At 48.3% G+C, this 15,990-nt stretch overlaps 1 protein-coding gene across 2 annotated transcripts in view; it reads left to right on the top strand.

Annotated features, from left to right (window-relative positions):
• Nucleotides 1-15,990, top strand: part of Cda5 (Chitin deacetylase-like 5) — a 73,839-nt gene that overhangs the window by 11,741 nt on the left and 46,108 nt on the right. The gene's annotated exons all lie outside the window — the stretch shown is intronic.

Here is a 15,990-nt window from a genome sequence, read left to right as displayed (position 1 = left end):
TAACATATTAACGTCCATTACAGCTACGTAGCGGATATGTAGATAATCAATCGCACGCCGCCGGCAACGCGCAAGTACGAAAGCGCACAGCCGCGCGCGTTCCGTAGGCGATACACTTCTCTGCCCACGTCGTAAACTATTCGGAACGATCATTACTCGCTCTCGGGAACAGCTAATTGTTACCGAATGTGGTAATAACGTGAGTTGCGCGGTCGTTATCTTTAAGAGTTTACAATGGCCGATTCGCGAGAACGGCCCCGCGGCTATTAAGTTCTTTACACGGGCGAAACGATAATTCCCCTTCCGTAGCGCGCGTTACAAAGCAAAACTGTGTTTTGGCGCATCGTCCTTCATGATTTGTGAGCGGTAAACAGCAATTTGGAAAATGCGGAACATCAAATCGGTCGAGAGCGATACGGCGGTGATGGATCGAGGGGGAATCGAGCGAAACTCACTCGAGAGGAAAAGTGGATCGAGTGGGATATTGGTCGGATATCTCGTGGAACGAAGTGGAAATTATTTGAAATCTCAGTTGAAAGGAAAATCCTTCGGCACGATGGAAGAGAATATTAGCTCTAGATAAGGCGCGTTGAGAAAAGTGCAGGCAATTCCCGAGTGGGAAATTTTATTGCCACTTTCGATTTCAGTTGCGTAATGTTTATCGGATTCTAAAAGAGCGCGATAGACTTAATTGATATGGGAATTGAGTTCTCGCTTTGTGCCCCAAATAAGAAGTGAAACGTTTCCGGAATTTTTCCGAATTAGAGATTCCCAAAGAAGAACTTCAGGGAAATGAAAATTCAAAGGCGGAAGCTACGGAGTTGAGTAAAATCGAAAGAGGTTGATCAAAGCATCGAAATGATTACATTCTATGATTGTAAATCATAGAAATTTGAAATTTATAGTAAGAAGAGAGGCGCAATTTTAAGTGGGAAAAATTAATTTCGGGAAATTCAATTAATGAGCGGGAAGAATGTTGGTGGGAGAAAGAAAGAATTGGAAAATGGGATGAAATTAAAAACCAAAAATTAGAAGTAAGAATAGCAGAAATTAAATCGAATTAAAATTAAATTGGAAATAAAATCAGGAAAAATTAAAACAACTTTAATAGCAGGAGGAACTCAGTTTCGGTATCGGGTGTCTGCAGAGGCTCCCTCGCCTCAGACAATACCAAGTATTACTCCTCGCGTGCGCCGTTGTTTCGCAAGGAACTCCGATTACACGGCTCCCTCGGCAAACATATTCTACCGTCCCACACCTGGAAGGACATTTCTGCCTATTCTTATGCGCGGATCCTCCGGCTGCGCGCGGGCAAATCGCCGATTAATTACGTAATCCTACGTTTCGCGTCGCGGTTACTTTTACCGGTTATCAAATGTCAAACGACGAGTACTCTTTGTCATTACCACGATGTCCAGCGTTTATAATATCTCGCCCGTTCGCGCTTGCGGCTACTACTACATCAGGTACTTTAACGAGCCTTCGACTCGACAGAATCGAGCGCGGCGAATCGACACGCGTATTGATTCAGTGTCTCGAATATGTGCCTCAAATATCGTGTCCTCGTCTAAGACAGCGAGAACGCGAATTGCAATTCGTGCGTCCGCCGATTTGCAAAATCGTCTCGTAACGTCGCTCGGTGAGATCGAGATGTCCTCCGCTTCCTGGACGTAATAGCGATATTTGCCAAGTCCTCAGTCGCGTATTTAACGTACGAGGTGAACACGACATAAATTATCGTTTCAGCATCAATTACTCGCGATTATGCGAGCAAAGACTCCGCCAGGGACTCTCCGGGCGTTTTGATATCGAAATACGGATTTTCGTAGTTGAAGTTATCTGTGCGGATATATCGATATCCGCTTCAGTTTCTGATCTTTCTTTTAGGCGCGTACCGGCTTTGATATACCATACACACACACACACACACACACACATGTTAAATTTAACGTAATGTTTACGTTCTGGAATATTAAATTTAGAATATCAAATCTAGGACGTCGAATTTAACGGAAAGGAAGAATTGCAAAAAAATTCTTTTTCAATGTTGTAAAAAGTTGTATGATTAGATCATAAGAACGATCGGCGGCCAACAAATTTTGAAAAGCACTGTCTCATTCTCTCTTTCTCTCTCTCTCTCTCTCTCTCTCTCTCTCTCTCTCTCTCTCTCTCTCTCTCTCTCTCTCTCTCTCTCTCGCTCCGCATTTTTCTACACGACGAAACAACCTCGAATCTCTCCCCATCTCTCCTTCTTGTGCTACGTGAAACGACTGGCGCGCCTTAAGAGGCGTTTGTTACAAATTAATTGGAAACACATAGATCACGCCGCGAACACGCGCAAGATCGTGTTTGTTCGACGTGCAAGCGCACGCCACCCACCTTTTCATTTATCATAAATTAGGTGGACAAGAGAGGGATGGACACGAGCGCACACGAGCAGAAGGGTTCTCTTTCCCTCTCTCCTCTTCCCTCGTTAAAACCCGAGGCCCTGTTTACTGCCGGAGGTGAGTTTATTGCCCTCGGCGGACGATCAGCTCGCGTACAGGCTCATGTCGTAGGTCAGGGATCCTTTTGCGGCAGGACCGCCGCCTACGCTCGCAGCCGAGACCCGACGCGGCATGTAATGATTTAATATCTAACAATCGCGTTCCCCTGTGTTCTCGTTGTTAAACGCCGAGATGAACCTGCGCCGTGAGCGAGCGAGCATTCTTGATCTCATTCGAAAATGTCGACGAGATGCATCACGCGGGTCGTTTATAAAGGAACACAAAGAGAGAGATGAGAGTACAAGAGGTGAGGCGAGATAAAATGTATCGAGCTAACGTTTTCAACCACACGCACACATATTCCATTATTTGAATAATAAATTATTTTATACTTTCAGCTAATGAAATTGACAAAATTTTGCTATCGAAATAAATATTTTTTTTTTGCCACTCTCAAATAACAGTTTAATACTGATTAGTAAAATAACATAAATTGACCCTCTCTTTCATTAATACGGAAGACAAAATATAACACGTGTATTTCGCAAATTATAATTTTCATCGCGTTGCGTTTAGAGCGCGTCTTTAGAGAAAAACTGATTTCGTGCTGAGACATCTCGTGCGACAAACACCTTGATGCAACATGAATTCGAGAATCGGTCGGACACAGATTTTTCGTTCCTCCGTTTGATCGTTTTATGGGATTCCCCGTGACATTTGTTTCTGCCGATTGACGCGCGTCGATTCTATAAATAAAGCCACAAACGAGAGGAGCATACGACGTCGGCCGGCTGCAGCTGCGTTCTCCACTGCCCTCGAAACCGCGGTGCATCGAGAAACCAGGTTTCACACTCTCCTTCGACGACTTCCTCACCTCCTTTGCATACTTGCGCCGCGCGGCCGAGACGAAATTATGATGTATGCGCGTTTTCTACGCTCGGCGAACCGCGCGCGTTAAAGCTCCGACAATGTATGAGCGTTCCGCGGAGGGGAGATATGAAGGGGAGAAAGAAGTGCAGAGAAGAGAGAAAGATAAAGACATGTACACAGAGAGAAAGAAAGAGAGAGAGAGAGAGAGAGAGAGAGAGAGAGAGAGAGAGAGAGAAATTTATCGCACATTGAAAACAACACTTTAGTGCGGACAGAAATGGACAGCGACGATATATCAAGACGCGTTCAATTTCGAACGCGATGAAACGGTACTCTCTCGGTACTCCATCGGGAGAGACTGAGATAGAAACTGAATGAATCGCGCGTCCGAGAGATCCCTCGATTTCTTCATATATCTGAATCCGAAAACCCCGAGATTGTCCTCGATGATAACGATGACGCGTCGCATTATTTATGAGAGATTATGTCACATGTGGATATAAATAATAGACCGCGCCGAAAGTAATTGCTCGCCGCTCGGCCGTTTAACTTCTCTTTCTCCTTCTCCTTACTTTTTTAAGGCTATCGCGCTACACACACGCGCACGTGCGCGAGATTTGCATGCGCACCGTAATTAGAAACGGAGCTTCGCATCCTCCACTGTGCTTCATCGATCGGGCTAGCTTCGTAACCTCGGCTCGTTGCGTCATTCCATACGGTTACCACATCGCGGCGAGATTAATTATACATCGCGCGCGGAACACTTATCGTTCGTAAAGCGATACACGCCGGTCCAATTTTGGAAAATTACATTCCGGCCATCCTACCGTGACGCAATCCCTCGCGTTTCGAAATTGCATTCGAGTCGTGTCTCGACGGGGCTGTATCCATATCGCGTTTCGCAAAGCGGAAATTAGACGCAATAATATAAAAAACAGTAAAATTGGCGAAAGACAAAGTAAACATGATAAAAGTGGAGTCGGATAAATAGAGAAAGATTAAATAGAGAATAGAGAAGATAGAGAAAATGGAGAAAAATTAAAGCAGAAAAAAGAGGAAGAGGGAGAGAGAGAGAGGGAGAAGCTGAATCTCACAGACGATCAACCCATCAGCCGGCGATAAAGACACGTTGCTCGCCGTGGCGGAGTAAACAAAACGCGTGCCCTCGAAATGGCCGGTGCAGCCGAGAAACGGAGTTTCACCTTTTCCGTAGGCTGCATCGTCGCGCGGCCGAGTCCGAGTCTCTACACCGAGAGCGCGCGCGCTTGCGCGACTCGGCGAAATCTGCCTTACGCTACTTTCGCACGTGCACGTGCGAACGGGGAATACGATTATACGGGCGCGTCGCTGGCCAGCCGCTTTATTTACCGTGAATTTACAGCTGTCAATGGGAAAAGTTCCATTCGTTCTGGCACTCTTCTTCTCGTCGCTCGAGTTCGCAAACTCGATGCTTGCTCAGAGCTCAACGCGAGCGGAAACGTAATATTCGCGGGCGAAATATTCGCATCTTCGACATCGCCGTCTCGTGCGAGTACGCGATCTAAAAGAAATAATAAATGAAACGCGAACAGAAATAAACATTAAATAAAGGAATGAAGTACAAATACACGGATGAAATGAACGGCTGAGCGGTGAAACTGGAGTGGCGTCGATTAACGTGATTCGCGTGCAAATTAAGCGTCCATGGGACGCCTCTTTAACGCTTTACTTAGCGCGGTCGCCGGGATTCCCGTCCGCTTGTTGTGAATATGAGAGAAAGCACGAGGGAACGTTTCGCGGCGACACAGAGGGAAAGGGAGAGAGAGATAGAGAGAGAGAGAGAGAGAGAGAGAGAGAAAGAGAGAGAGAGAGAGAGAGAGAGAGAGAGAGAGAGAGAGAGAGGGGATATTACCGGCGCGGCGCGCGTCGTCTCGTCTCGCAGACAATTGAGAGTAATGATAGCGCGATTAAGGTACTTGTGCACTTAGTTAGTCGTCTCGGTGTGCGATGCACAGAGAGGCTGCAGCTCACGAATCTAATCTCTAATTCGTCCTGAGCTCGTGCGCGAAGCTCACTCGCGGACTCCGCGAGAATTCGCATCCGCGACGCGACGATGTCAAGGTTCGCGATCTAAATCGGATTAGATTAATCACGCCGCGAGAGGCTAACGATCCGCTCTCGATCGCGAGAGTCGGCCGCATTGTCGCGCACAATCGGGGCCAGAGCGCGAAGCAAGATCGGCGACGGCGATCTCCGTTTCCGCGACACTCTGGTGCTTCTTTTTATCCCCGCTTTCGCGCGAATTTAACTCCTCTAGATCTGGATTGTACGGCGAGCTTTTATTTTGCCTTGCAATGTACACTGAAAGAAAAAATATCTCATGAATAAAAAAGTATTCGCGGTGGGTATTAATAACATATTTTCTAAACCCTAATTGTTTTATAAATAAAATATCTCAATTGCTCTTTTGTGAAGAGTTTTAAAGAAGTGTTTTTTTTTCATTTGTGTAGAATTTTTTATCAGCAAGAAATATGTATATTTGTACAGTATATTATGATGAGTGATAAATATACTTTATTTCCTAGATGTTTTCTCTCTCAGTGTATGGATGGTTTCTCCTATTAGAAATTTTGAAAGAATGGGAATTAAATCGAGCGACTTTGAACGAAATTGTGAGCTAGAGAAAGGTTCACTCGAGACTGTTCGAGGCATCGAAATAGGCGTAAAATCTTAAGCATCGAAATGTCAAATTGCCCAAAAGCAGGGGAACAATTCCGGGGTTCGGGAAATACCGGTCGAGCGCGACGCCACCCTGAAGAATGCAGATTTTCTCGCGGCCACGTAGCGTTTCTTTTTATCCCGAATGTCGTTGTAAATTTTGCAAAAGTTGCGGGCGGCCATACCGCGGCGTGGTACGAAGAAAAAAATTCACGATACGAGCGTTCTGGCGCCTGTCTCATTTCTTATTGCATTCCTGCGTATCTGCGGAGATGCGTCACTTTGTGTCGCGCGGCGCGATGTCGTAGAAGAAAGGCCGGTTTTGCAAAATTCCACGCGTTAACAAGAGGCGAAAAAAATAAACAGATAAGACGAGGAAGAGACGGAGAGTTTTCTCGAGTCCCCATTCGGTTCTCGACGAATACCGTTGAATCTCGTTGAGAAGAAAGAAATCGTCTGTCATACCGACTTATTTGCTAAAGGGGTAAAAATTCAGTCGTTGAGGAATATCGCGCGATATGTTTTCAGCGGGCGGCCCGATCAGCCGGATTCGCGGCCTGGCACTTTCGCGTCGATTAGCAACTAACGATTGCGCTGCGGAGGCAGCAAAAGCAGCGGGAACGTGACGACTCGCTCACACTCGCTCGCTCGTCGTATTCGCAATCACATGAACGTAATAATAATAAAAACGTAGGTGGTTCGGTAACGATCACGCTGCGGCGTGACGAAACTAGACGTCTAAGATTGACCCTCGTGCGAAGGTTGTATACATCGGCCGGCGGCGGCGGCTGACGTGAAATGAGAAAGACGCGATGTGGATCGAGCTGTTGTACACGTGACGCGATATTATCGCGCACTCCTGCGACAATTCGGTCGGTACACTTCTCGCTGCGGCGACGCGGGCGGGTTAATTGCTTCTTGCGTAATACATCGTGCGCCGAGGCCGCGAAAAGAGAAAGAAAGAGAGAGCGGCAGGGTAATTGATGAAAAGGAGCGCGAATGGACAGGCTGATAAAATCTAGGTTGCGAATCGCAAAACGCTACCCGTTACTCAACCTAGTCTAGTATTGTCGACGGCCGCACCGGAAGCGAGGTCGCTCGAAGCCTAGTTTTGTTCCGTCGACGAAGGTCGAGTTCCAGGCTCGATCTCGCGTCGTTGTCTATCAGTCGCTAATTGTCGACAACGACGACCTCGTTGATCCTCCGTAGACTATCTCAAGGTCCCACCGAGGGTTTCCATCGCCCACGAATCGCGTCTCCTCGCTTCTAATCCGATCCGCGCGACCCGATGATTCCCGATTCTGGAAACTTGTCGATCTGGAAAGACCCGAGGATTCTCCCACGCGATCATGCCCGTCGACGGGCGACGCGGGTGGAATTTACTCGGGGAAATAAAAATTCCGGTCCTTTCGGAATCGCTAGACGAAGAGAGGGACATTTGAGAGCCCGAAGGTCTCCTCACGTAGGCTTAGAGCCCCTTTCATTTCAGGAATGTTTATGAAGGAGGCGAAGGTGTCGCGCGAGACGTCGACCTTGATGTGACACGCGGCGTTCTTTTTTATTTCTTACTCGCCTTCCACGCGAAAATAACGAGGAAGGGGGCAATGGAGGTGGTTCCGCATCGCGCGGATTCGGCTCGCCTCTCTCGAGGGAGACAGCAAGATCCTAGGGATATCCGAGCCTTTGAAATAACCTGAATTTTGCAGATACTGTTAGTCACTCTAGAGAAATAGCCCATCATCTTGCTTCTTTATCGGGAGATTATTGCGACGTATCAATTTTTCTGGCCCTCCCATTATCCCTAATGATCATTAAATGCCTCAAACTGCCTCGAGCGAGGAGACGTAAGAGCGAAGAGGGATCAGACTCATCGTCGGATAACGAGGTCCTGATGAAGGACTCCGCGGCGAGGCGTTAACCCCCGCCGAATCGGCTCGCGTGAATCGCGCGGCTCTCACGCGCCGCTCGGCCGATTCTCACACGTTCCTGCGGAATCACGACGCGAGTCACGAAGCGTTCGTTGTTCTCCTACGCTTATGCGCCCGGGATCGCGATCTTATCGCGATCGGCGATAGGTTTCGCGCCGCGACGTAGGGAAAAGAATCGGCAGGATCTCGCGTTCGTGTTCGAAAGACGGCGGCGGCCGCCAAGCGAGCGAGCGAGCGCGCTGCTCCTTTCTCGAGCGGCTCGCGCGCGGATCGGTAACGCGAAACCTTGATCGTTCCGTGGGACCGATCGCGCGCACTCCCACGGAAAGTCTACCGTAACGGTATACAGCGTGTTAAGAAACGCACTGTGTGTGCATTTGCCGCTCGCATAACCGCTGTAGCGAGTAAGCTTGTTTTTCTAACGTCACGCTCGCCGTACAGCTTCGCGAGCTCCGCTGTTTTATTACCTGGGCGGCCTCGTTTCCGCGAACGAAAGGAGAAGCGGTTTTTCAGCAATAACGGTCTCGCGATTCGGCCGGGAAACCGAAGTGAAGAGGATCACTTCGAAAGTTCTTCTCCGGTCCTTCTCGATCCGCGGAATTCGCGAGCGAACGTTGGCTGCGTTCAGCAGAACAAAATGATCAGTGAACGCTTAGTGATTATTGTCTGTGACTGGAGCATTCTTTTAGATTCTTCATAGACCCAAAAGTATTTGCCAATCAGGAGCGAGAATCACCAAGAGCTCACTGATCATTTTGTTCTTCTGAACGCAGCCATTGGCTGCGTTCAGAAAACAAAGCGCTCACTGAGCGCTTAGTAACTATTGGTCCTTACTGTTAGATCCTTACATTCAGACCAATAACGTTGACGAATTACTCAACCGTTGTGTAACTGTTGTGTTTTCTGAACGCAGTCATTGAGTGAGTTCACGACACTCAATCAAAAATAACCAAGAAAGATAGTCATATAAATCCAAATGTATATATAGTGGGAAATATGTCAAGCATGGTGTAGAATACATTGTAACAAACACATATGAATTATATTTATAAAAATACTTAATAATTATAAGACACATAAGTGTGTAAACGGGCCGTGATATTCAATACGTTTCTCTGACACTTTTTGCGCGCAATAAAATAGCGCAGAACTGATCAGTTGCCTTCAGTTTGTACATTTCTACTGCTCATCAACCGCTCACTCATCGGATACTCAACTGCGCGCTGTGCAACTGTTGAATTTCGCGAACGCACCCATTGATTCGCGACTGCAAATTCGCAATCTGGTCTCACCAAGGGTCGCGATTACAGCGACTGTGATGAAGGAGGGTAAAATCTAAGATTGCGCGCGATTAATGTCGACGGGTCCCACTTTCCTTCTCTCTCGCCCTCTTTGAAAAGATCCGCGGCGAGGATGCGCCGACTCTCGCGAAGCTATAAATTCGTCGGCTCAGTCGTAAGGAATTCGCGTTACTCCCCTGCCCCTTGGCCCCTCGTTCTCATGTTCCGCGAAGAGCGAACAACACGGGCAACATGAGACGCGGGGGGGAAGTCAGCCGGATGTGAAGGGCATCGCGAGTCCTCGGCCCCTCGAGATGACCCGACCTTATTCCCTCGGAGGGATGTTAAATCAGTCGGCGAGAACAGCGCATACAACCGCGGTCATTAATGCCGTCCGGTTCGGGGTGTTGTACATTTTACGCTCGACGTCGCGCTGATTGTGCGAGAGGGAGATAAAGAGAAATAGAGAGATGCGCCGTTCGCTCGTTTATGGCTCGAATCGAAATTCTACTTGCACCGTCGACTTTCTAATTAATATGTCCGCTAATTGATGAGAATCGAGTTCTTACTTCGCGTCTCGAGTAAGTAGCGAGCGGACAATTTCCCAGCAAATTGGTCGGCAACGATTCGACGCGCGAGATGAGGACGGATCCAATGGAGCTCGGGATCGGAAGGGAAAGTGGATTAACGGGGAATTGGTCAGATGCAGAAAATGCAGATTGCTCGAGATCTCATTTTCAGGGGAAATCCTCCCGAATGGGGCAAAAAAAAGAGACAATTTTCCGCGAGATAAGTTGAATTGAGAGAGGTACAGGTGATTCCTTCGAAGGAAATGCTCCCTTTTGGACTTAAACTCTCGAGAGAGAGCTTTCCCGATCCTGAAGAATCGCCTGAAGATAGAGGTTTAATTGACATGGAAATTTACCTCTTACTTTGCGTTGAAGGATCAAGCCCCAAGACGGAAGATGTCGACTCGGATTATAAGCAACATTGTTCACAGCCGAAAATCGGCTGGACGATATTGTGCTGAGCGTGATTGTTGCGCACGGCCTTCGCGAAGTGTTAAGACGCCGCGGCAACATGCCGCGGCGTCTTATCGATCTTTATCCCTGCTAGATCGTGTGCCGACGCTGCCGCCGCCGCGGGGGCTGCGTTTTTCGTGCAGCACGTAGAATAATCCCCTCGCGGAGGAACGCGGACGCGCGCGATCAAGCACGAGCGGCAATCTCTCGCGGCGGTTTATTCAGCCCTAAACCCGGCGATGTGCCTGGCAGACGAGATGTGTATCTCTTTTTATCGTGGATGCACCTCGAGTTCCTCGAGTATCCTCTTTTTCGTCCCCCGAATCTTCAGGTCGAATCTCGCGCGCATTGCTTATTACTTTCGCGAAGAATACATCGTTGAGAAAAGTCAGGATCGCGAGACTCTGCGAGATCTCTTGAAATTGTAGCGTACGTGGATAGCGTAAGTCACGAAATGTAATTACGTGAATAAATGTTTGGAACATAACAAAAGAAACGTAATAAATGTAACTCGAGGCGCGATGGCCGACAATCGACGGGCTGAGCCTGAGGAAAATTCCAAGGAAATTTCTTCATTCTTGCTCTGCTACATAGGACACCACACAGGCATTCTGTCGTTCGCGAATACGCGTCATTCGCGTCCCCGTTCGCCGGCAGGAAATTTTAATATTCCATTCAACAAGCAACGTTACCGTTTTACGTCGACGGGTTTCGCGGTCGGAGATTACGCGAGTCATCCGCTTCTCCTTTGAATCTTGTGGAAGTTGCCTCACGGCATTTTGCAATTCTTTCTCGGATTTTCCTATCGCTACCTGGAAATCGTCTCCCGTCGATTTCTCCCGAGTTTTTCTTCCTGCGCGGGCATGAAAGATCAGCCGCGTCTTACAAGACATGTTCGTCCGGTTCGACTTCATGAAATTTCCCTGAGACGCCGTCCGACGCGCAACTTGAAGATTACCTCGCTCGCGTTCGGTAAAACGCGTCTGGAGAAGTCATCACTCTTCCCACGCTTGTCCCTCTTCTGACTTGTCGTCGAGCGAAGTCGCGACGCGGCCACCGCGAGCGGCTATAATATAATCGCATGGCCAACGTTATGCCGCGGCGGCCAGGACGCGGTAATCCCGTCGGTTCCGCGAGTGAACGTACGCGGAACGCATTAAACTTACTAGTTAAACTTGCAGAGAGCGAGAGCAAGAGGCCGGGCGGGAGCGGGAGAAAGACAGACAGAGAGAGGGAGAAAGGAATTACCTCGCCGCTGAGATTATATCACGGTTTGCCGGGCGCGCGCACATTCGCAAACTTGAGACTCCGGTCCGGCGTTTTCGCGGATCTTTACGATCGAGATCGAACGACCGTCGAGAGCCGAACGAGACGTCGATCGAGCTGCGCCGAATTCTACGCCGGCGACGACGGCGACGTGACGTTACGTTACGGAGCCGCGCGAGCGGCGAAAGTGAAACCGGGAAACGCACCGCCGAGCGATATTGCTCGCGATCGAGGATCAATTTCCCGGAAAATGGGACGGTAAAAATCGAATCTTTCGATGCGTACGACTATCTCGCCTCGCTTCGCTGTGTTTGCAAATGCAATTTGCAATTTCGATGATGCAGAACCAGCCATTGTTTTATTTCGAGTCAATATGATATAACAATTAAAGAAAAGATCGTTGAAAAGATTGTCGTGTTAAATGTAAAAAAAAAACAGATAAAAATCTCGGTCCGTTGCTCTTCAAAGGAATTTATATGCCAGTTAGTCCCAGAATTGTCCAATGCTTTCATTTCCAGAGAATTTCGTAAATTCCCATTTCCTTAAATTTATCGTCACTTTGTAAACGTCACGGCGGCGTGAGCGGTTTACATCCTTACGCTTGTTAGAACATAATATAAATTTGCAATCATTTTAGTAGGCTGAGAAAAATCTGAAAAAGAATTTTCCTTTCCTTTCGTTTGAATCGCGCGGTTAAGTACTCGCAGCGCGAGTAATAACGCACATTGATAACGCGCTTTCGATAACTCGATCGGTTTCGTACGCGTTCGAAAGTAACGATGTAATACGAGATCGAAAGCGGTGACCCCCCCCCTCTTCCCAGCATGCCGAAGCAATCCAGTCACTATTTCCAGCGTGTGTCGCTCCGGCCGAGTTCGATTCTGTTCCAGCGCCGTAAATGGTTCGAAGGTCGCGACCGATTTGGAGACCGCGCTTTGACGGCGACGACGATGACGACGAGGAATCGTCGCGCTTCGAGTGCGATATCGATCGACTTCGATTTATCATTCGGTGCACGAATCGCGCCCGTCGGTCGGAACGACATCGTTGCGCAATTAGAGCATTTCTGCCGGCCAGCTGTCCGGTCGTACGATAAAAGAGATCCGCGTGATATAATTAAACCGGCCGCTTTTAGAAAGGGTGCGGCGTGTCATAACGAGGAGAGAAATTGTATTTTCGCGGGTTATAAAGAAAGAACGCGGCTCTCGCGCGCTTATCCGCCGGGCTCGATTTTTGCCGTCTCGCAACAATAGTCGCTACCGAAGCGCGGCATGTTCCGTTTGACGCGCTCGCGTATACCTTCCAATTCAGCGCGGTATTTTCTTACGGAAAACTAATCAATTTCCTCTCTCGAAGAGAGTTAAATTGAAAAAAGAAAAGAGATTCAATTAATTAAAATCGTGTCGACCTCTTTTTTTTTTCTCGAAGGAAGGAAAAATCAAAAACCTGACTAAATTCTCCCGGCGATGATCGGGGAGAATTCCGAGGGGAGAATTTTTTTTCCAAAAGATACACAAGTCTCGGAGAATGATTCGACTTTAGTTGAATTTATTCGATCGAATAATAATCTCTCGACCGCGAGGAATGAGGTTTCCACGCAGGTAGGCGAAAAGAAAAGCTGGCTATCAAACGGGTTGGGTAACCTTCGCGTGGCGGGCTTTCGAAATCAAAATAAGAAACGGGGCCCCGCGATGTACTTTCCCTCTCGAGTGCCCCGAAAACGCGCGCGAAACGCGATGACGCATATTTAGGCACGTAGCCTAACTAAATGGAGCGAGACAACAAGGAAAAGCGACCCGCTGCGGCCGATCGATCGAATGGACGGACGGACGGACGGCGAGGATCTTCGCTCCGTCGGCGGCAAAAGCGAAAGAGAAATCAATCTTGCGACATTGTTGCACATGCCTAAAATTTGCAGATTACACTTTACGCTCGTTGACGTCCAACCAGCGACACTCGGACAACACGTCCACGCACCGTCCGCTTTTCCCTCGCGTGTCCCTTCTTCCACGCGGCACGCTCTATTAATCTCCAGCTCCAGTGTCGGTCAGAGAGAGAGAGAGAGAGAGGGGGGGGAGGGGAAAGAGAAAGAAATCGGGCGTATGCAGGCAGAAGGAGCAGTCTCTCGCCTGCCTCGTCGAAATTAACGAGCGGCAATCGATACCTTTGCGAGCGACGGCATTCTCCGAGCAGGACAATCGCTCGAGCGCTCGCGCGCGTCCATGTACCGAACGCAAGCGCGTGTAAATAACGTGTAAATAACCGCGTCACTTGCGTAACCCACGCGCGTACGTGTTACGTGCGTGAGAGAGCGCGTGCAACCTTTCCATGGAGGGATCGCGAGAGGAAGACAGAACGAGAGAGGGAGAGGGAGAAGGGGAGAGAGAAAGAGACATTGTAGAGAGACCGTCACAATTCCGTGTGCTCGGCTCGCGTCCTTCGCGAGCTGATAATTATTAAAATATAACTCGCTCCTTTCTCGATGTGGTCGTGGTCGTGGACGGTTAGTAAATCGTGTCGTTTACGCGGCGCGACGTGGCGTGGCGTGGCCTGGCGATTAAGGATGCGGAGTTAATGGGAAATGAAGGCGCGCGGGAGAGTTAGAGAGAGAGAGAGAGAGAGAGAGAGAGAGAGAGAGAGAGAGAGAGAGAGAGAGAGAGAGAGAGAGAGAGAGAGAGAGAGAGAGAGGCTGTCGCAAGCGGGGCTTCTTGCGAAATTCCAAATTAAGCATTGTCTTGCATTTAATATGAAAAATGGTCGTTAATACCCGTCGCTCGCGGAATCGAGAGAGACACAGGTCGGCTTTCTTGCGAAAGTCCGGGTCGCCCGTCAAACGGATGAATTATTGTCTCTCTTGAATTGTCCCTTTATTATCTCTCCGTTAATTTATTATTATTATGGTTCATTATATTTTACATAAGGCTCGCTTTTTTTTCCTACGACCTACTTGACCTTGTTTCCTCGGATATTCCGTGAAGAATTATACGAAACTTAAATTATACGATATTATACAAAAATTAAAAATTACAATTAAGATTGAAAATTATATGACTCAATGGCAATATATAAACAAAATGTTTCTCCGGAACAAAATTTCGATTTTCCAACTTCTGCAAACGTTATATAGTCAGCAATGCGATATCTAATTTCTGTAAAAAGATTCGAGGTTGACTCGCTTAAACTTGTTGCATGTCAATGCGAATACATGTGTTTTTCTTTTTCCATCGGCGATATTCGCGGCAAACAAACCGCCGGTGTTTTGCCGCGTGTATTCGCGACCCTCTCCACCGACCTAATCTGCATCCGGTGGCAAAATCAAGTGGCGTCGCCTCACCGAAAGGCGCGCCGGCGTTTTTTATGCAACGAAACAATTTCACCGCGCGGCTGCCGGCTACGAGCTCGTTACTTTCTGTTGACATCGACAACGCGGCTCGTGTTGCGAGTTAACGAAATATCGAAAGCCAGCCAGCCTCTCCAGCCTGGTCAGCTGGCCCGTGCGAAGGTGAGAGGAACACGGAGAGATGCGAGAACTCTCTCGCCGCGATTTATGGAGATCGGCCGGCTGCTGTATATGTGTGTGTGTGCGTGTGTGTGTGTGTATGTGTATGTGTGTGCGTACGCGTGCAATCGACTGATTACGTGGGTGCGCTGCTTTTCCACGTGGTTGCGCGACGAAGAGAGTCAACTATGTCGCGTCGGAGATGGACGGAGAGGAGAAGCGCAAAGTCCGCGCCTCACGAGACCACTTACGCGTCGGACAATGTGTCGGACGGCACGCACACGAGCCCGCACACACGCACATTCGTGTGCATTCACGTTTCCATTCCTGTGGCGTCGTACGTGGCAACGTGCTCGTTGGTAACAAACACAGGTAAAGCAAGGATAACGCAGATCTCCGATTGCCACACACCCCCGCGTAGCCTTCACACAGCTCGCGCTCTCTTGTGATCGCTATCGGTCGGTTCCGAAATTCGTTAGGCTATCGAAACGCGTTGAAGAAATGCCGCGCGTGAGAGAGAAAGAGAAAGAAAGAGGGAGATTGCGTCAATCTAACAAGTTTGAAAGCCGATCGACGGAGAAAAGTCGATGTCGAAGTTGTAATCCGAGTGGACGATTAAAGACACAACTGTGCGCGTCCGGAAGATGTAGCTCTTTTTTTTCTTTTTCTTTTTAATTCAACTCGCAGCGCGAATTTCACCGTGCGCTGAGAAAAAAGTGATTAGTGTTCCTGACTATAATTACACGGAGAAAAAATTACAGCCAGAAAAGTCATTTTTATAATAATTCCTAATAAACTATGGCGCTACTGTAATAGGCTTGCACACACGCACCTGCCGGTTACATACCATCATCTTTCCAATATTTTCACTTTCGTCAGAAGCCGAGAAAAGCATCAACGCCGAAAACGATCGTAAAATGCCAGTGGGATTAATCGTTCTAT

Source organism: Harpegnathos saltator, unplaced genomic scaffold, assembly GCF_003227715.2.
Source record: "Harpegnathos saltator strain DR-91 unplaced genomic scaffold, Hsal_v8.6 scaffold295, whole genome shotgun sequence".
NCBI classification, from domain to species: Eukaryota; Metazoa; Arthropoda; class Insecta; order Hymenoptera; family Formicidae; genus Harpegnathos; species Harpegnathos saltator.
The sequence above is the reverse complement of the archived record's forward strand: the minus strand, read 5'-3'. Positions and strand labels throughout refer to the sequence as shown.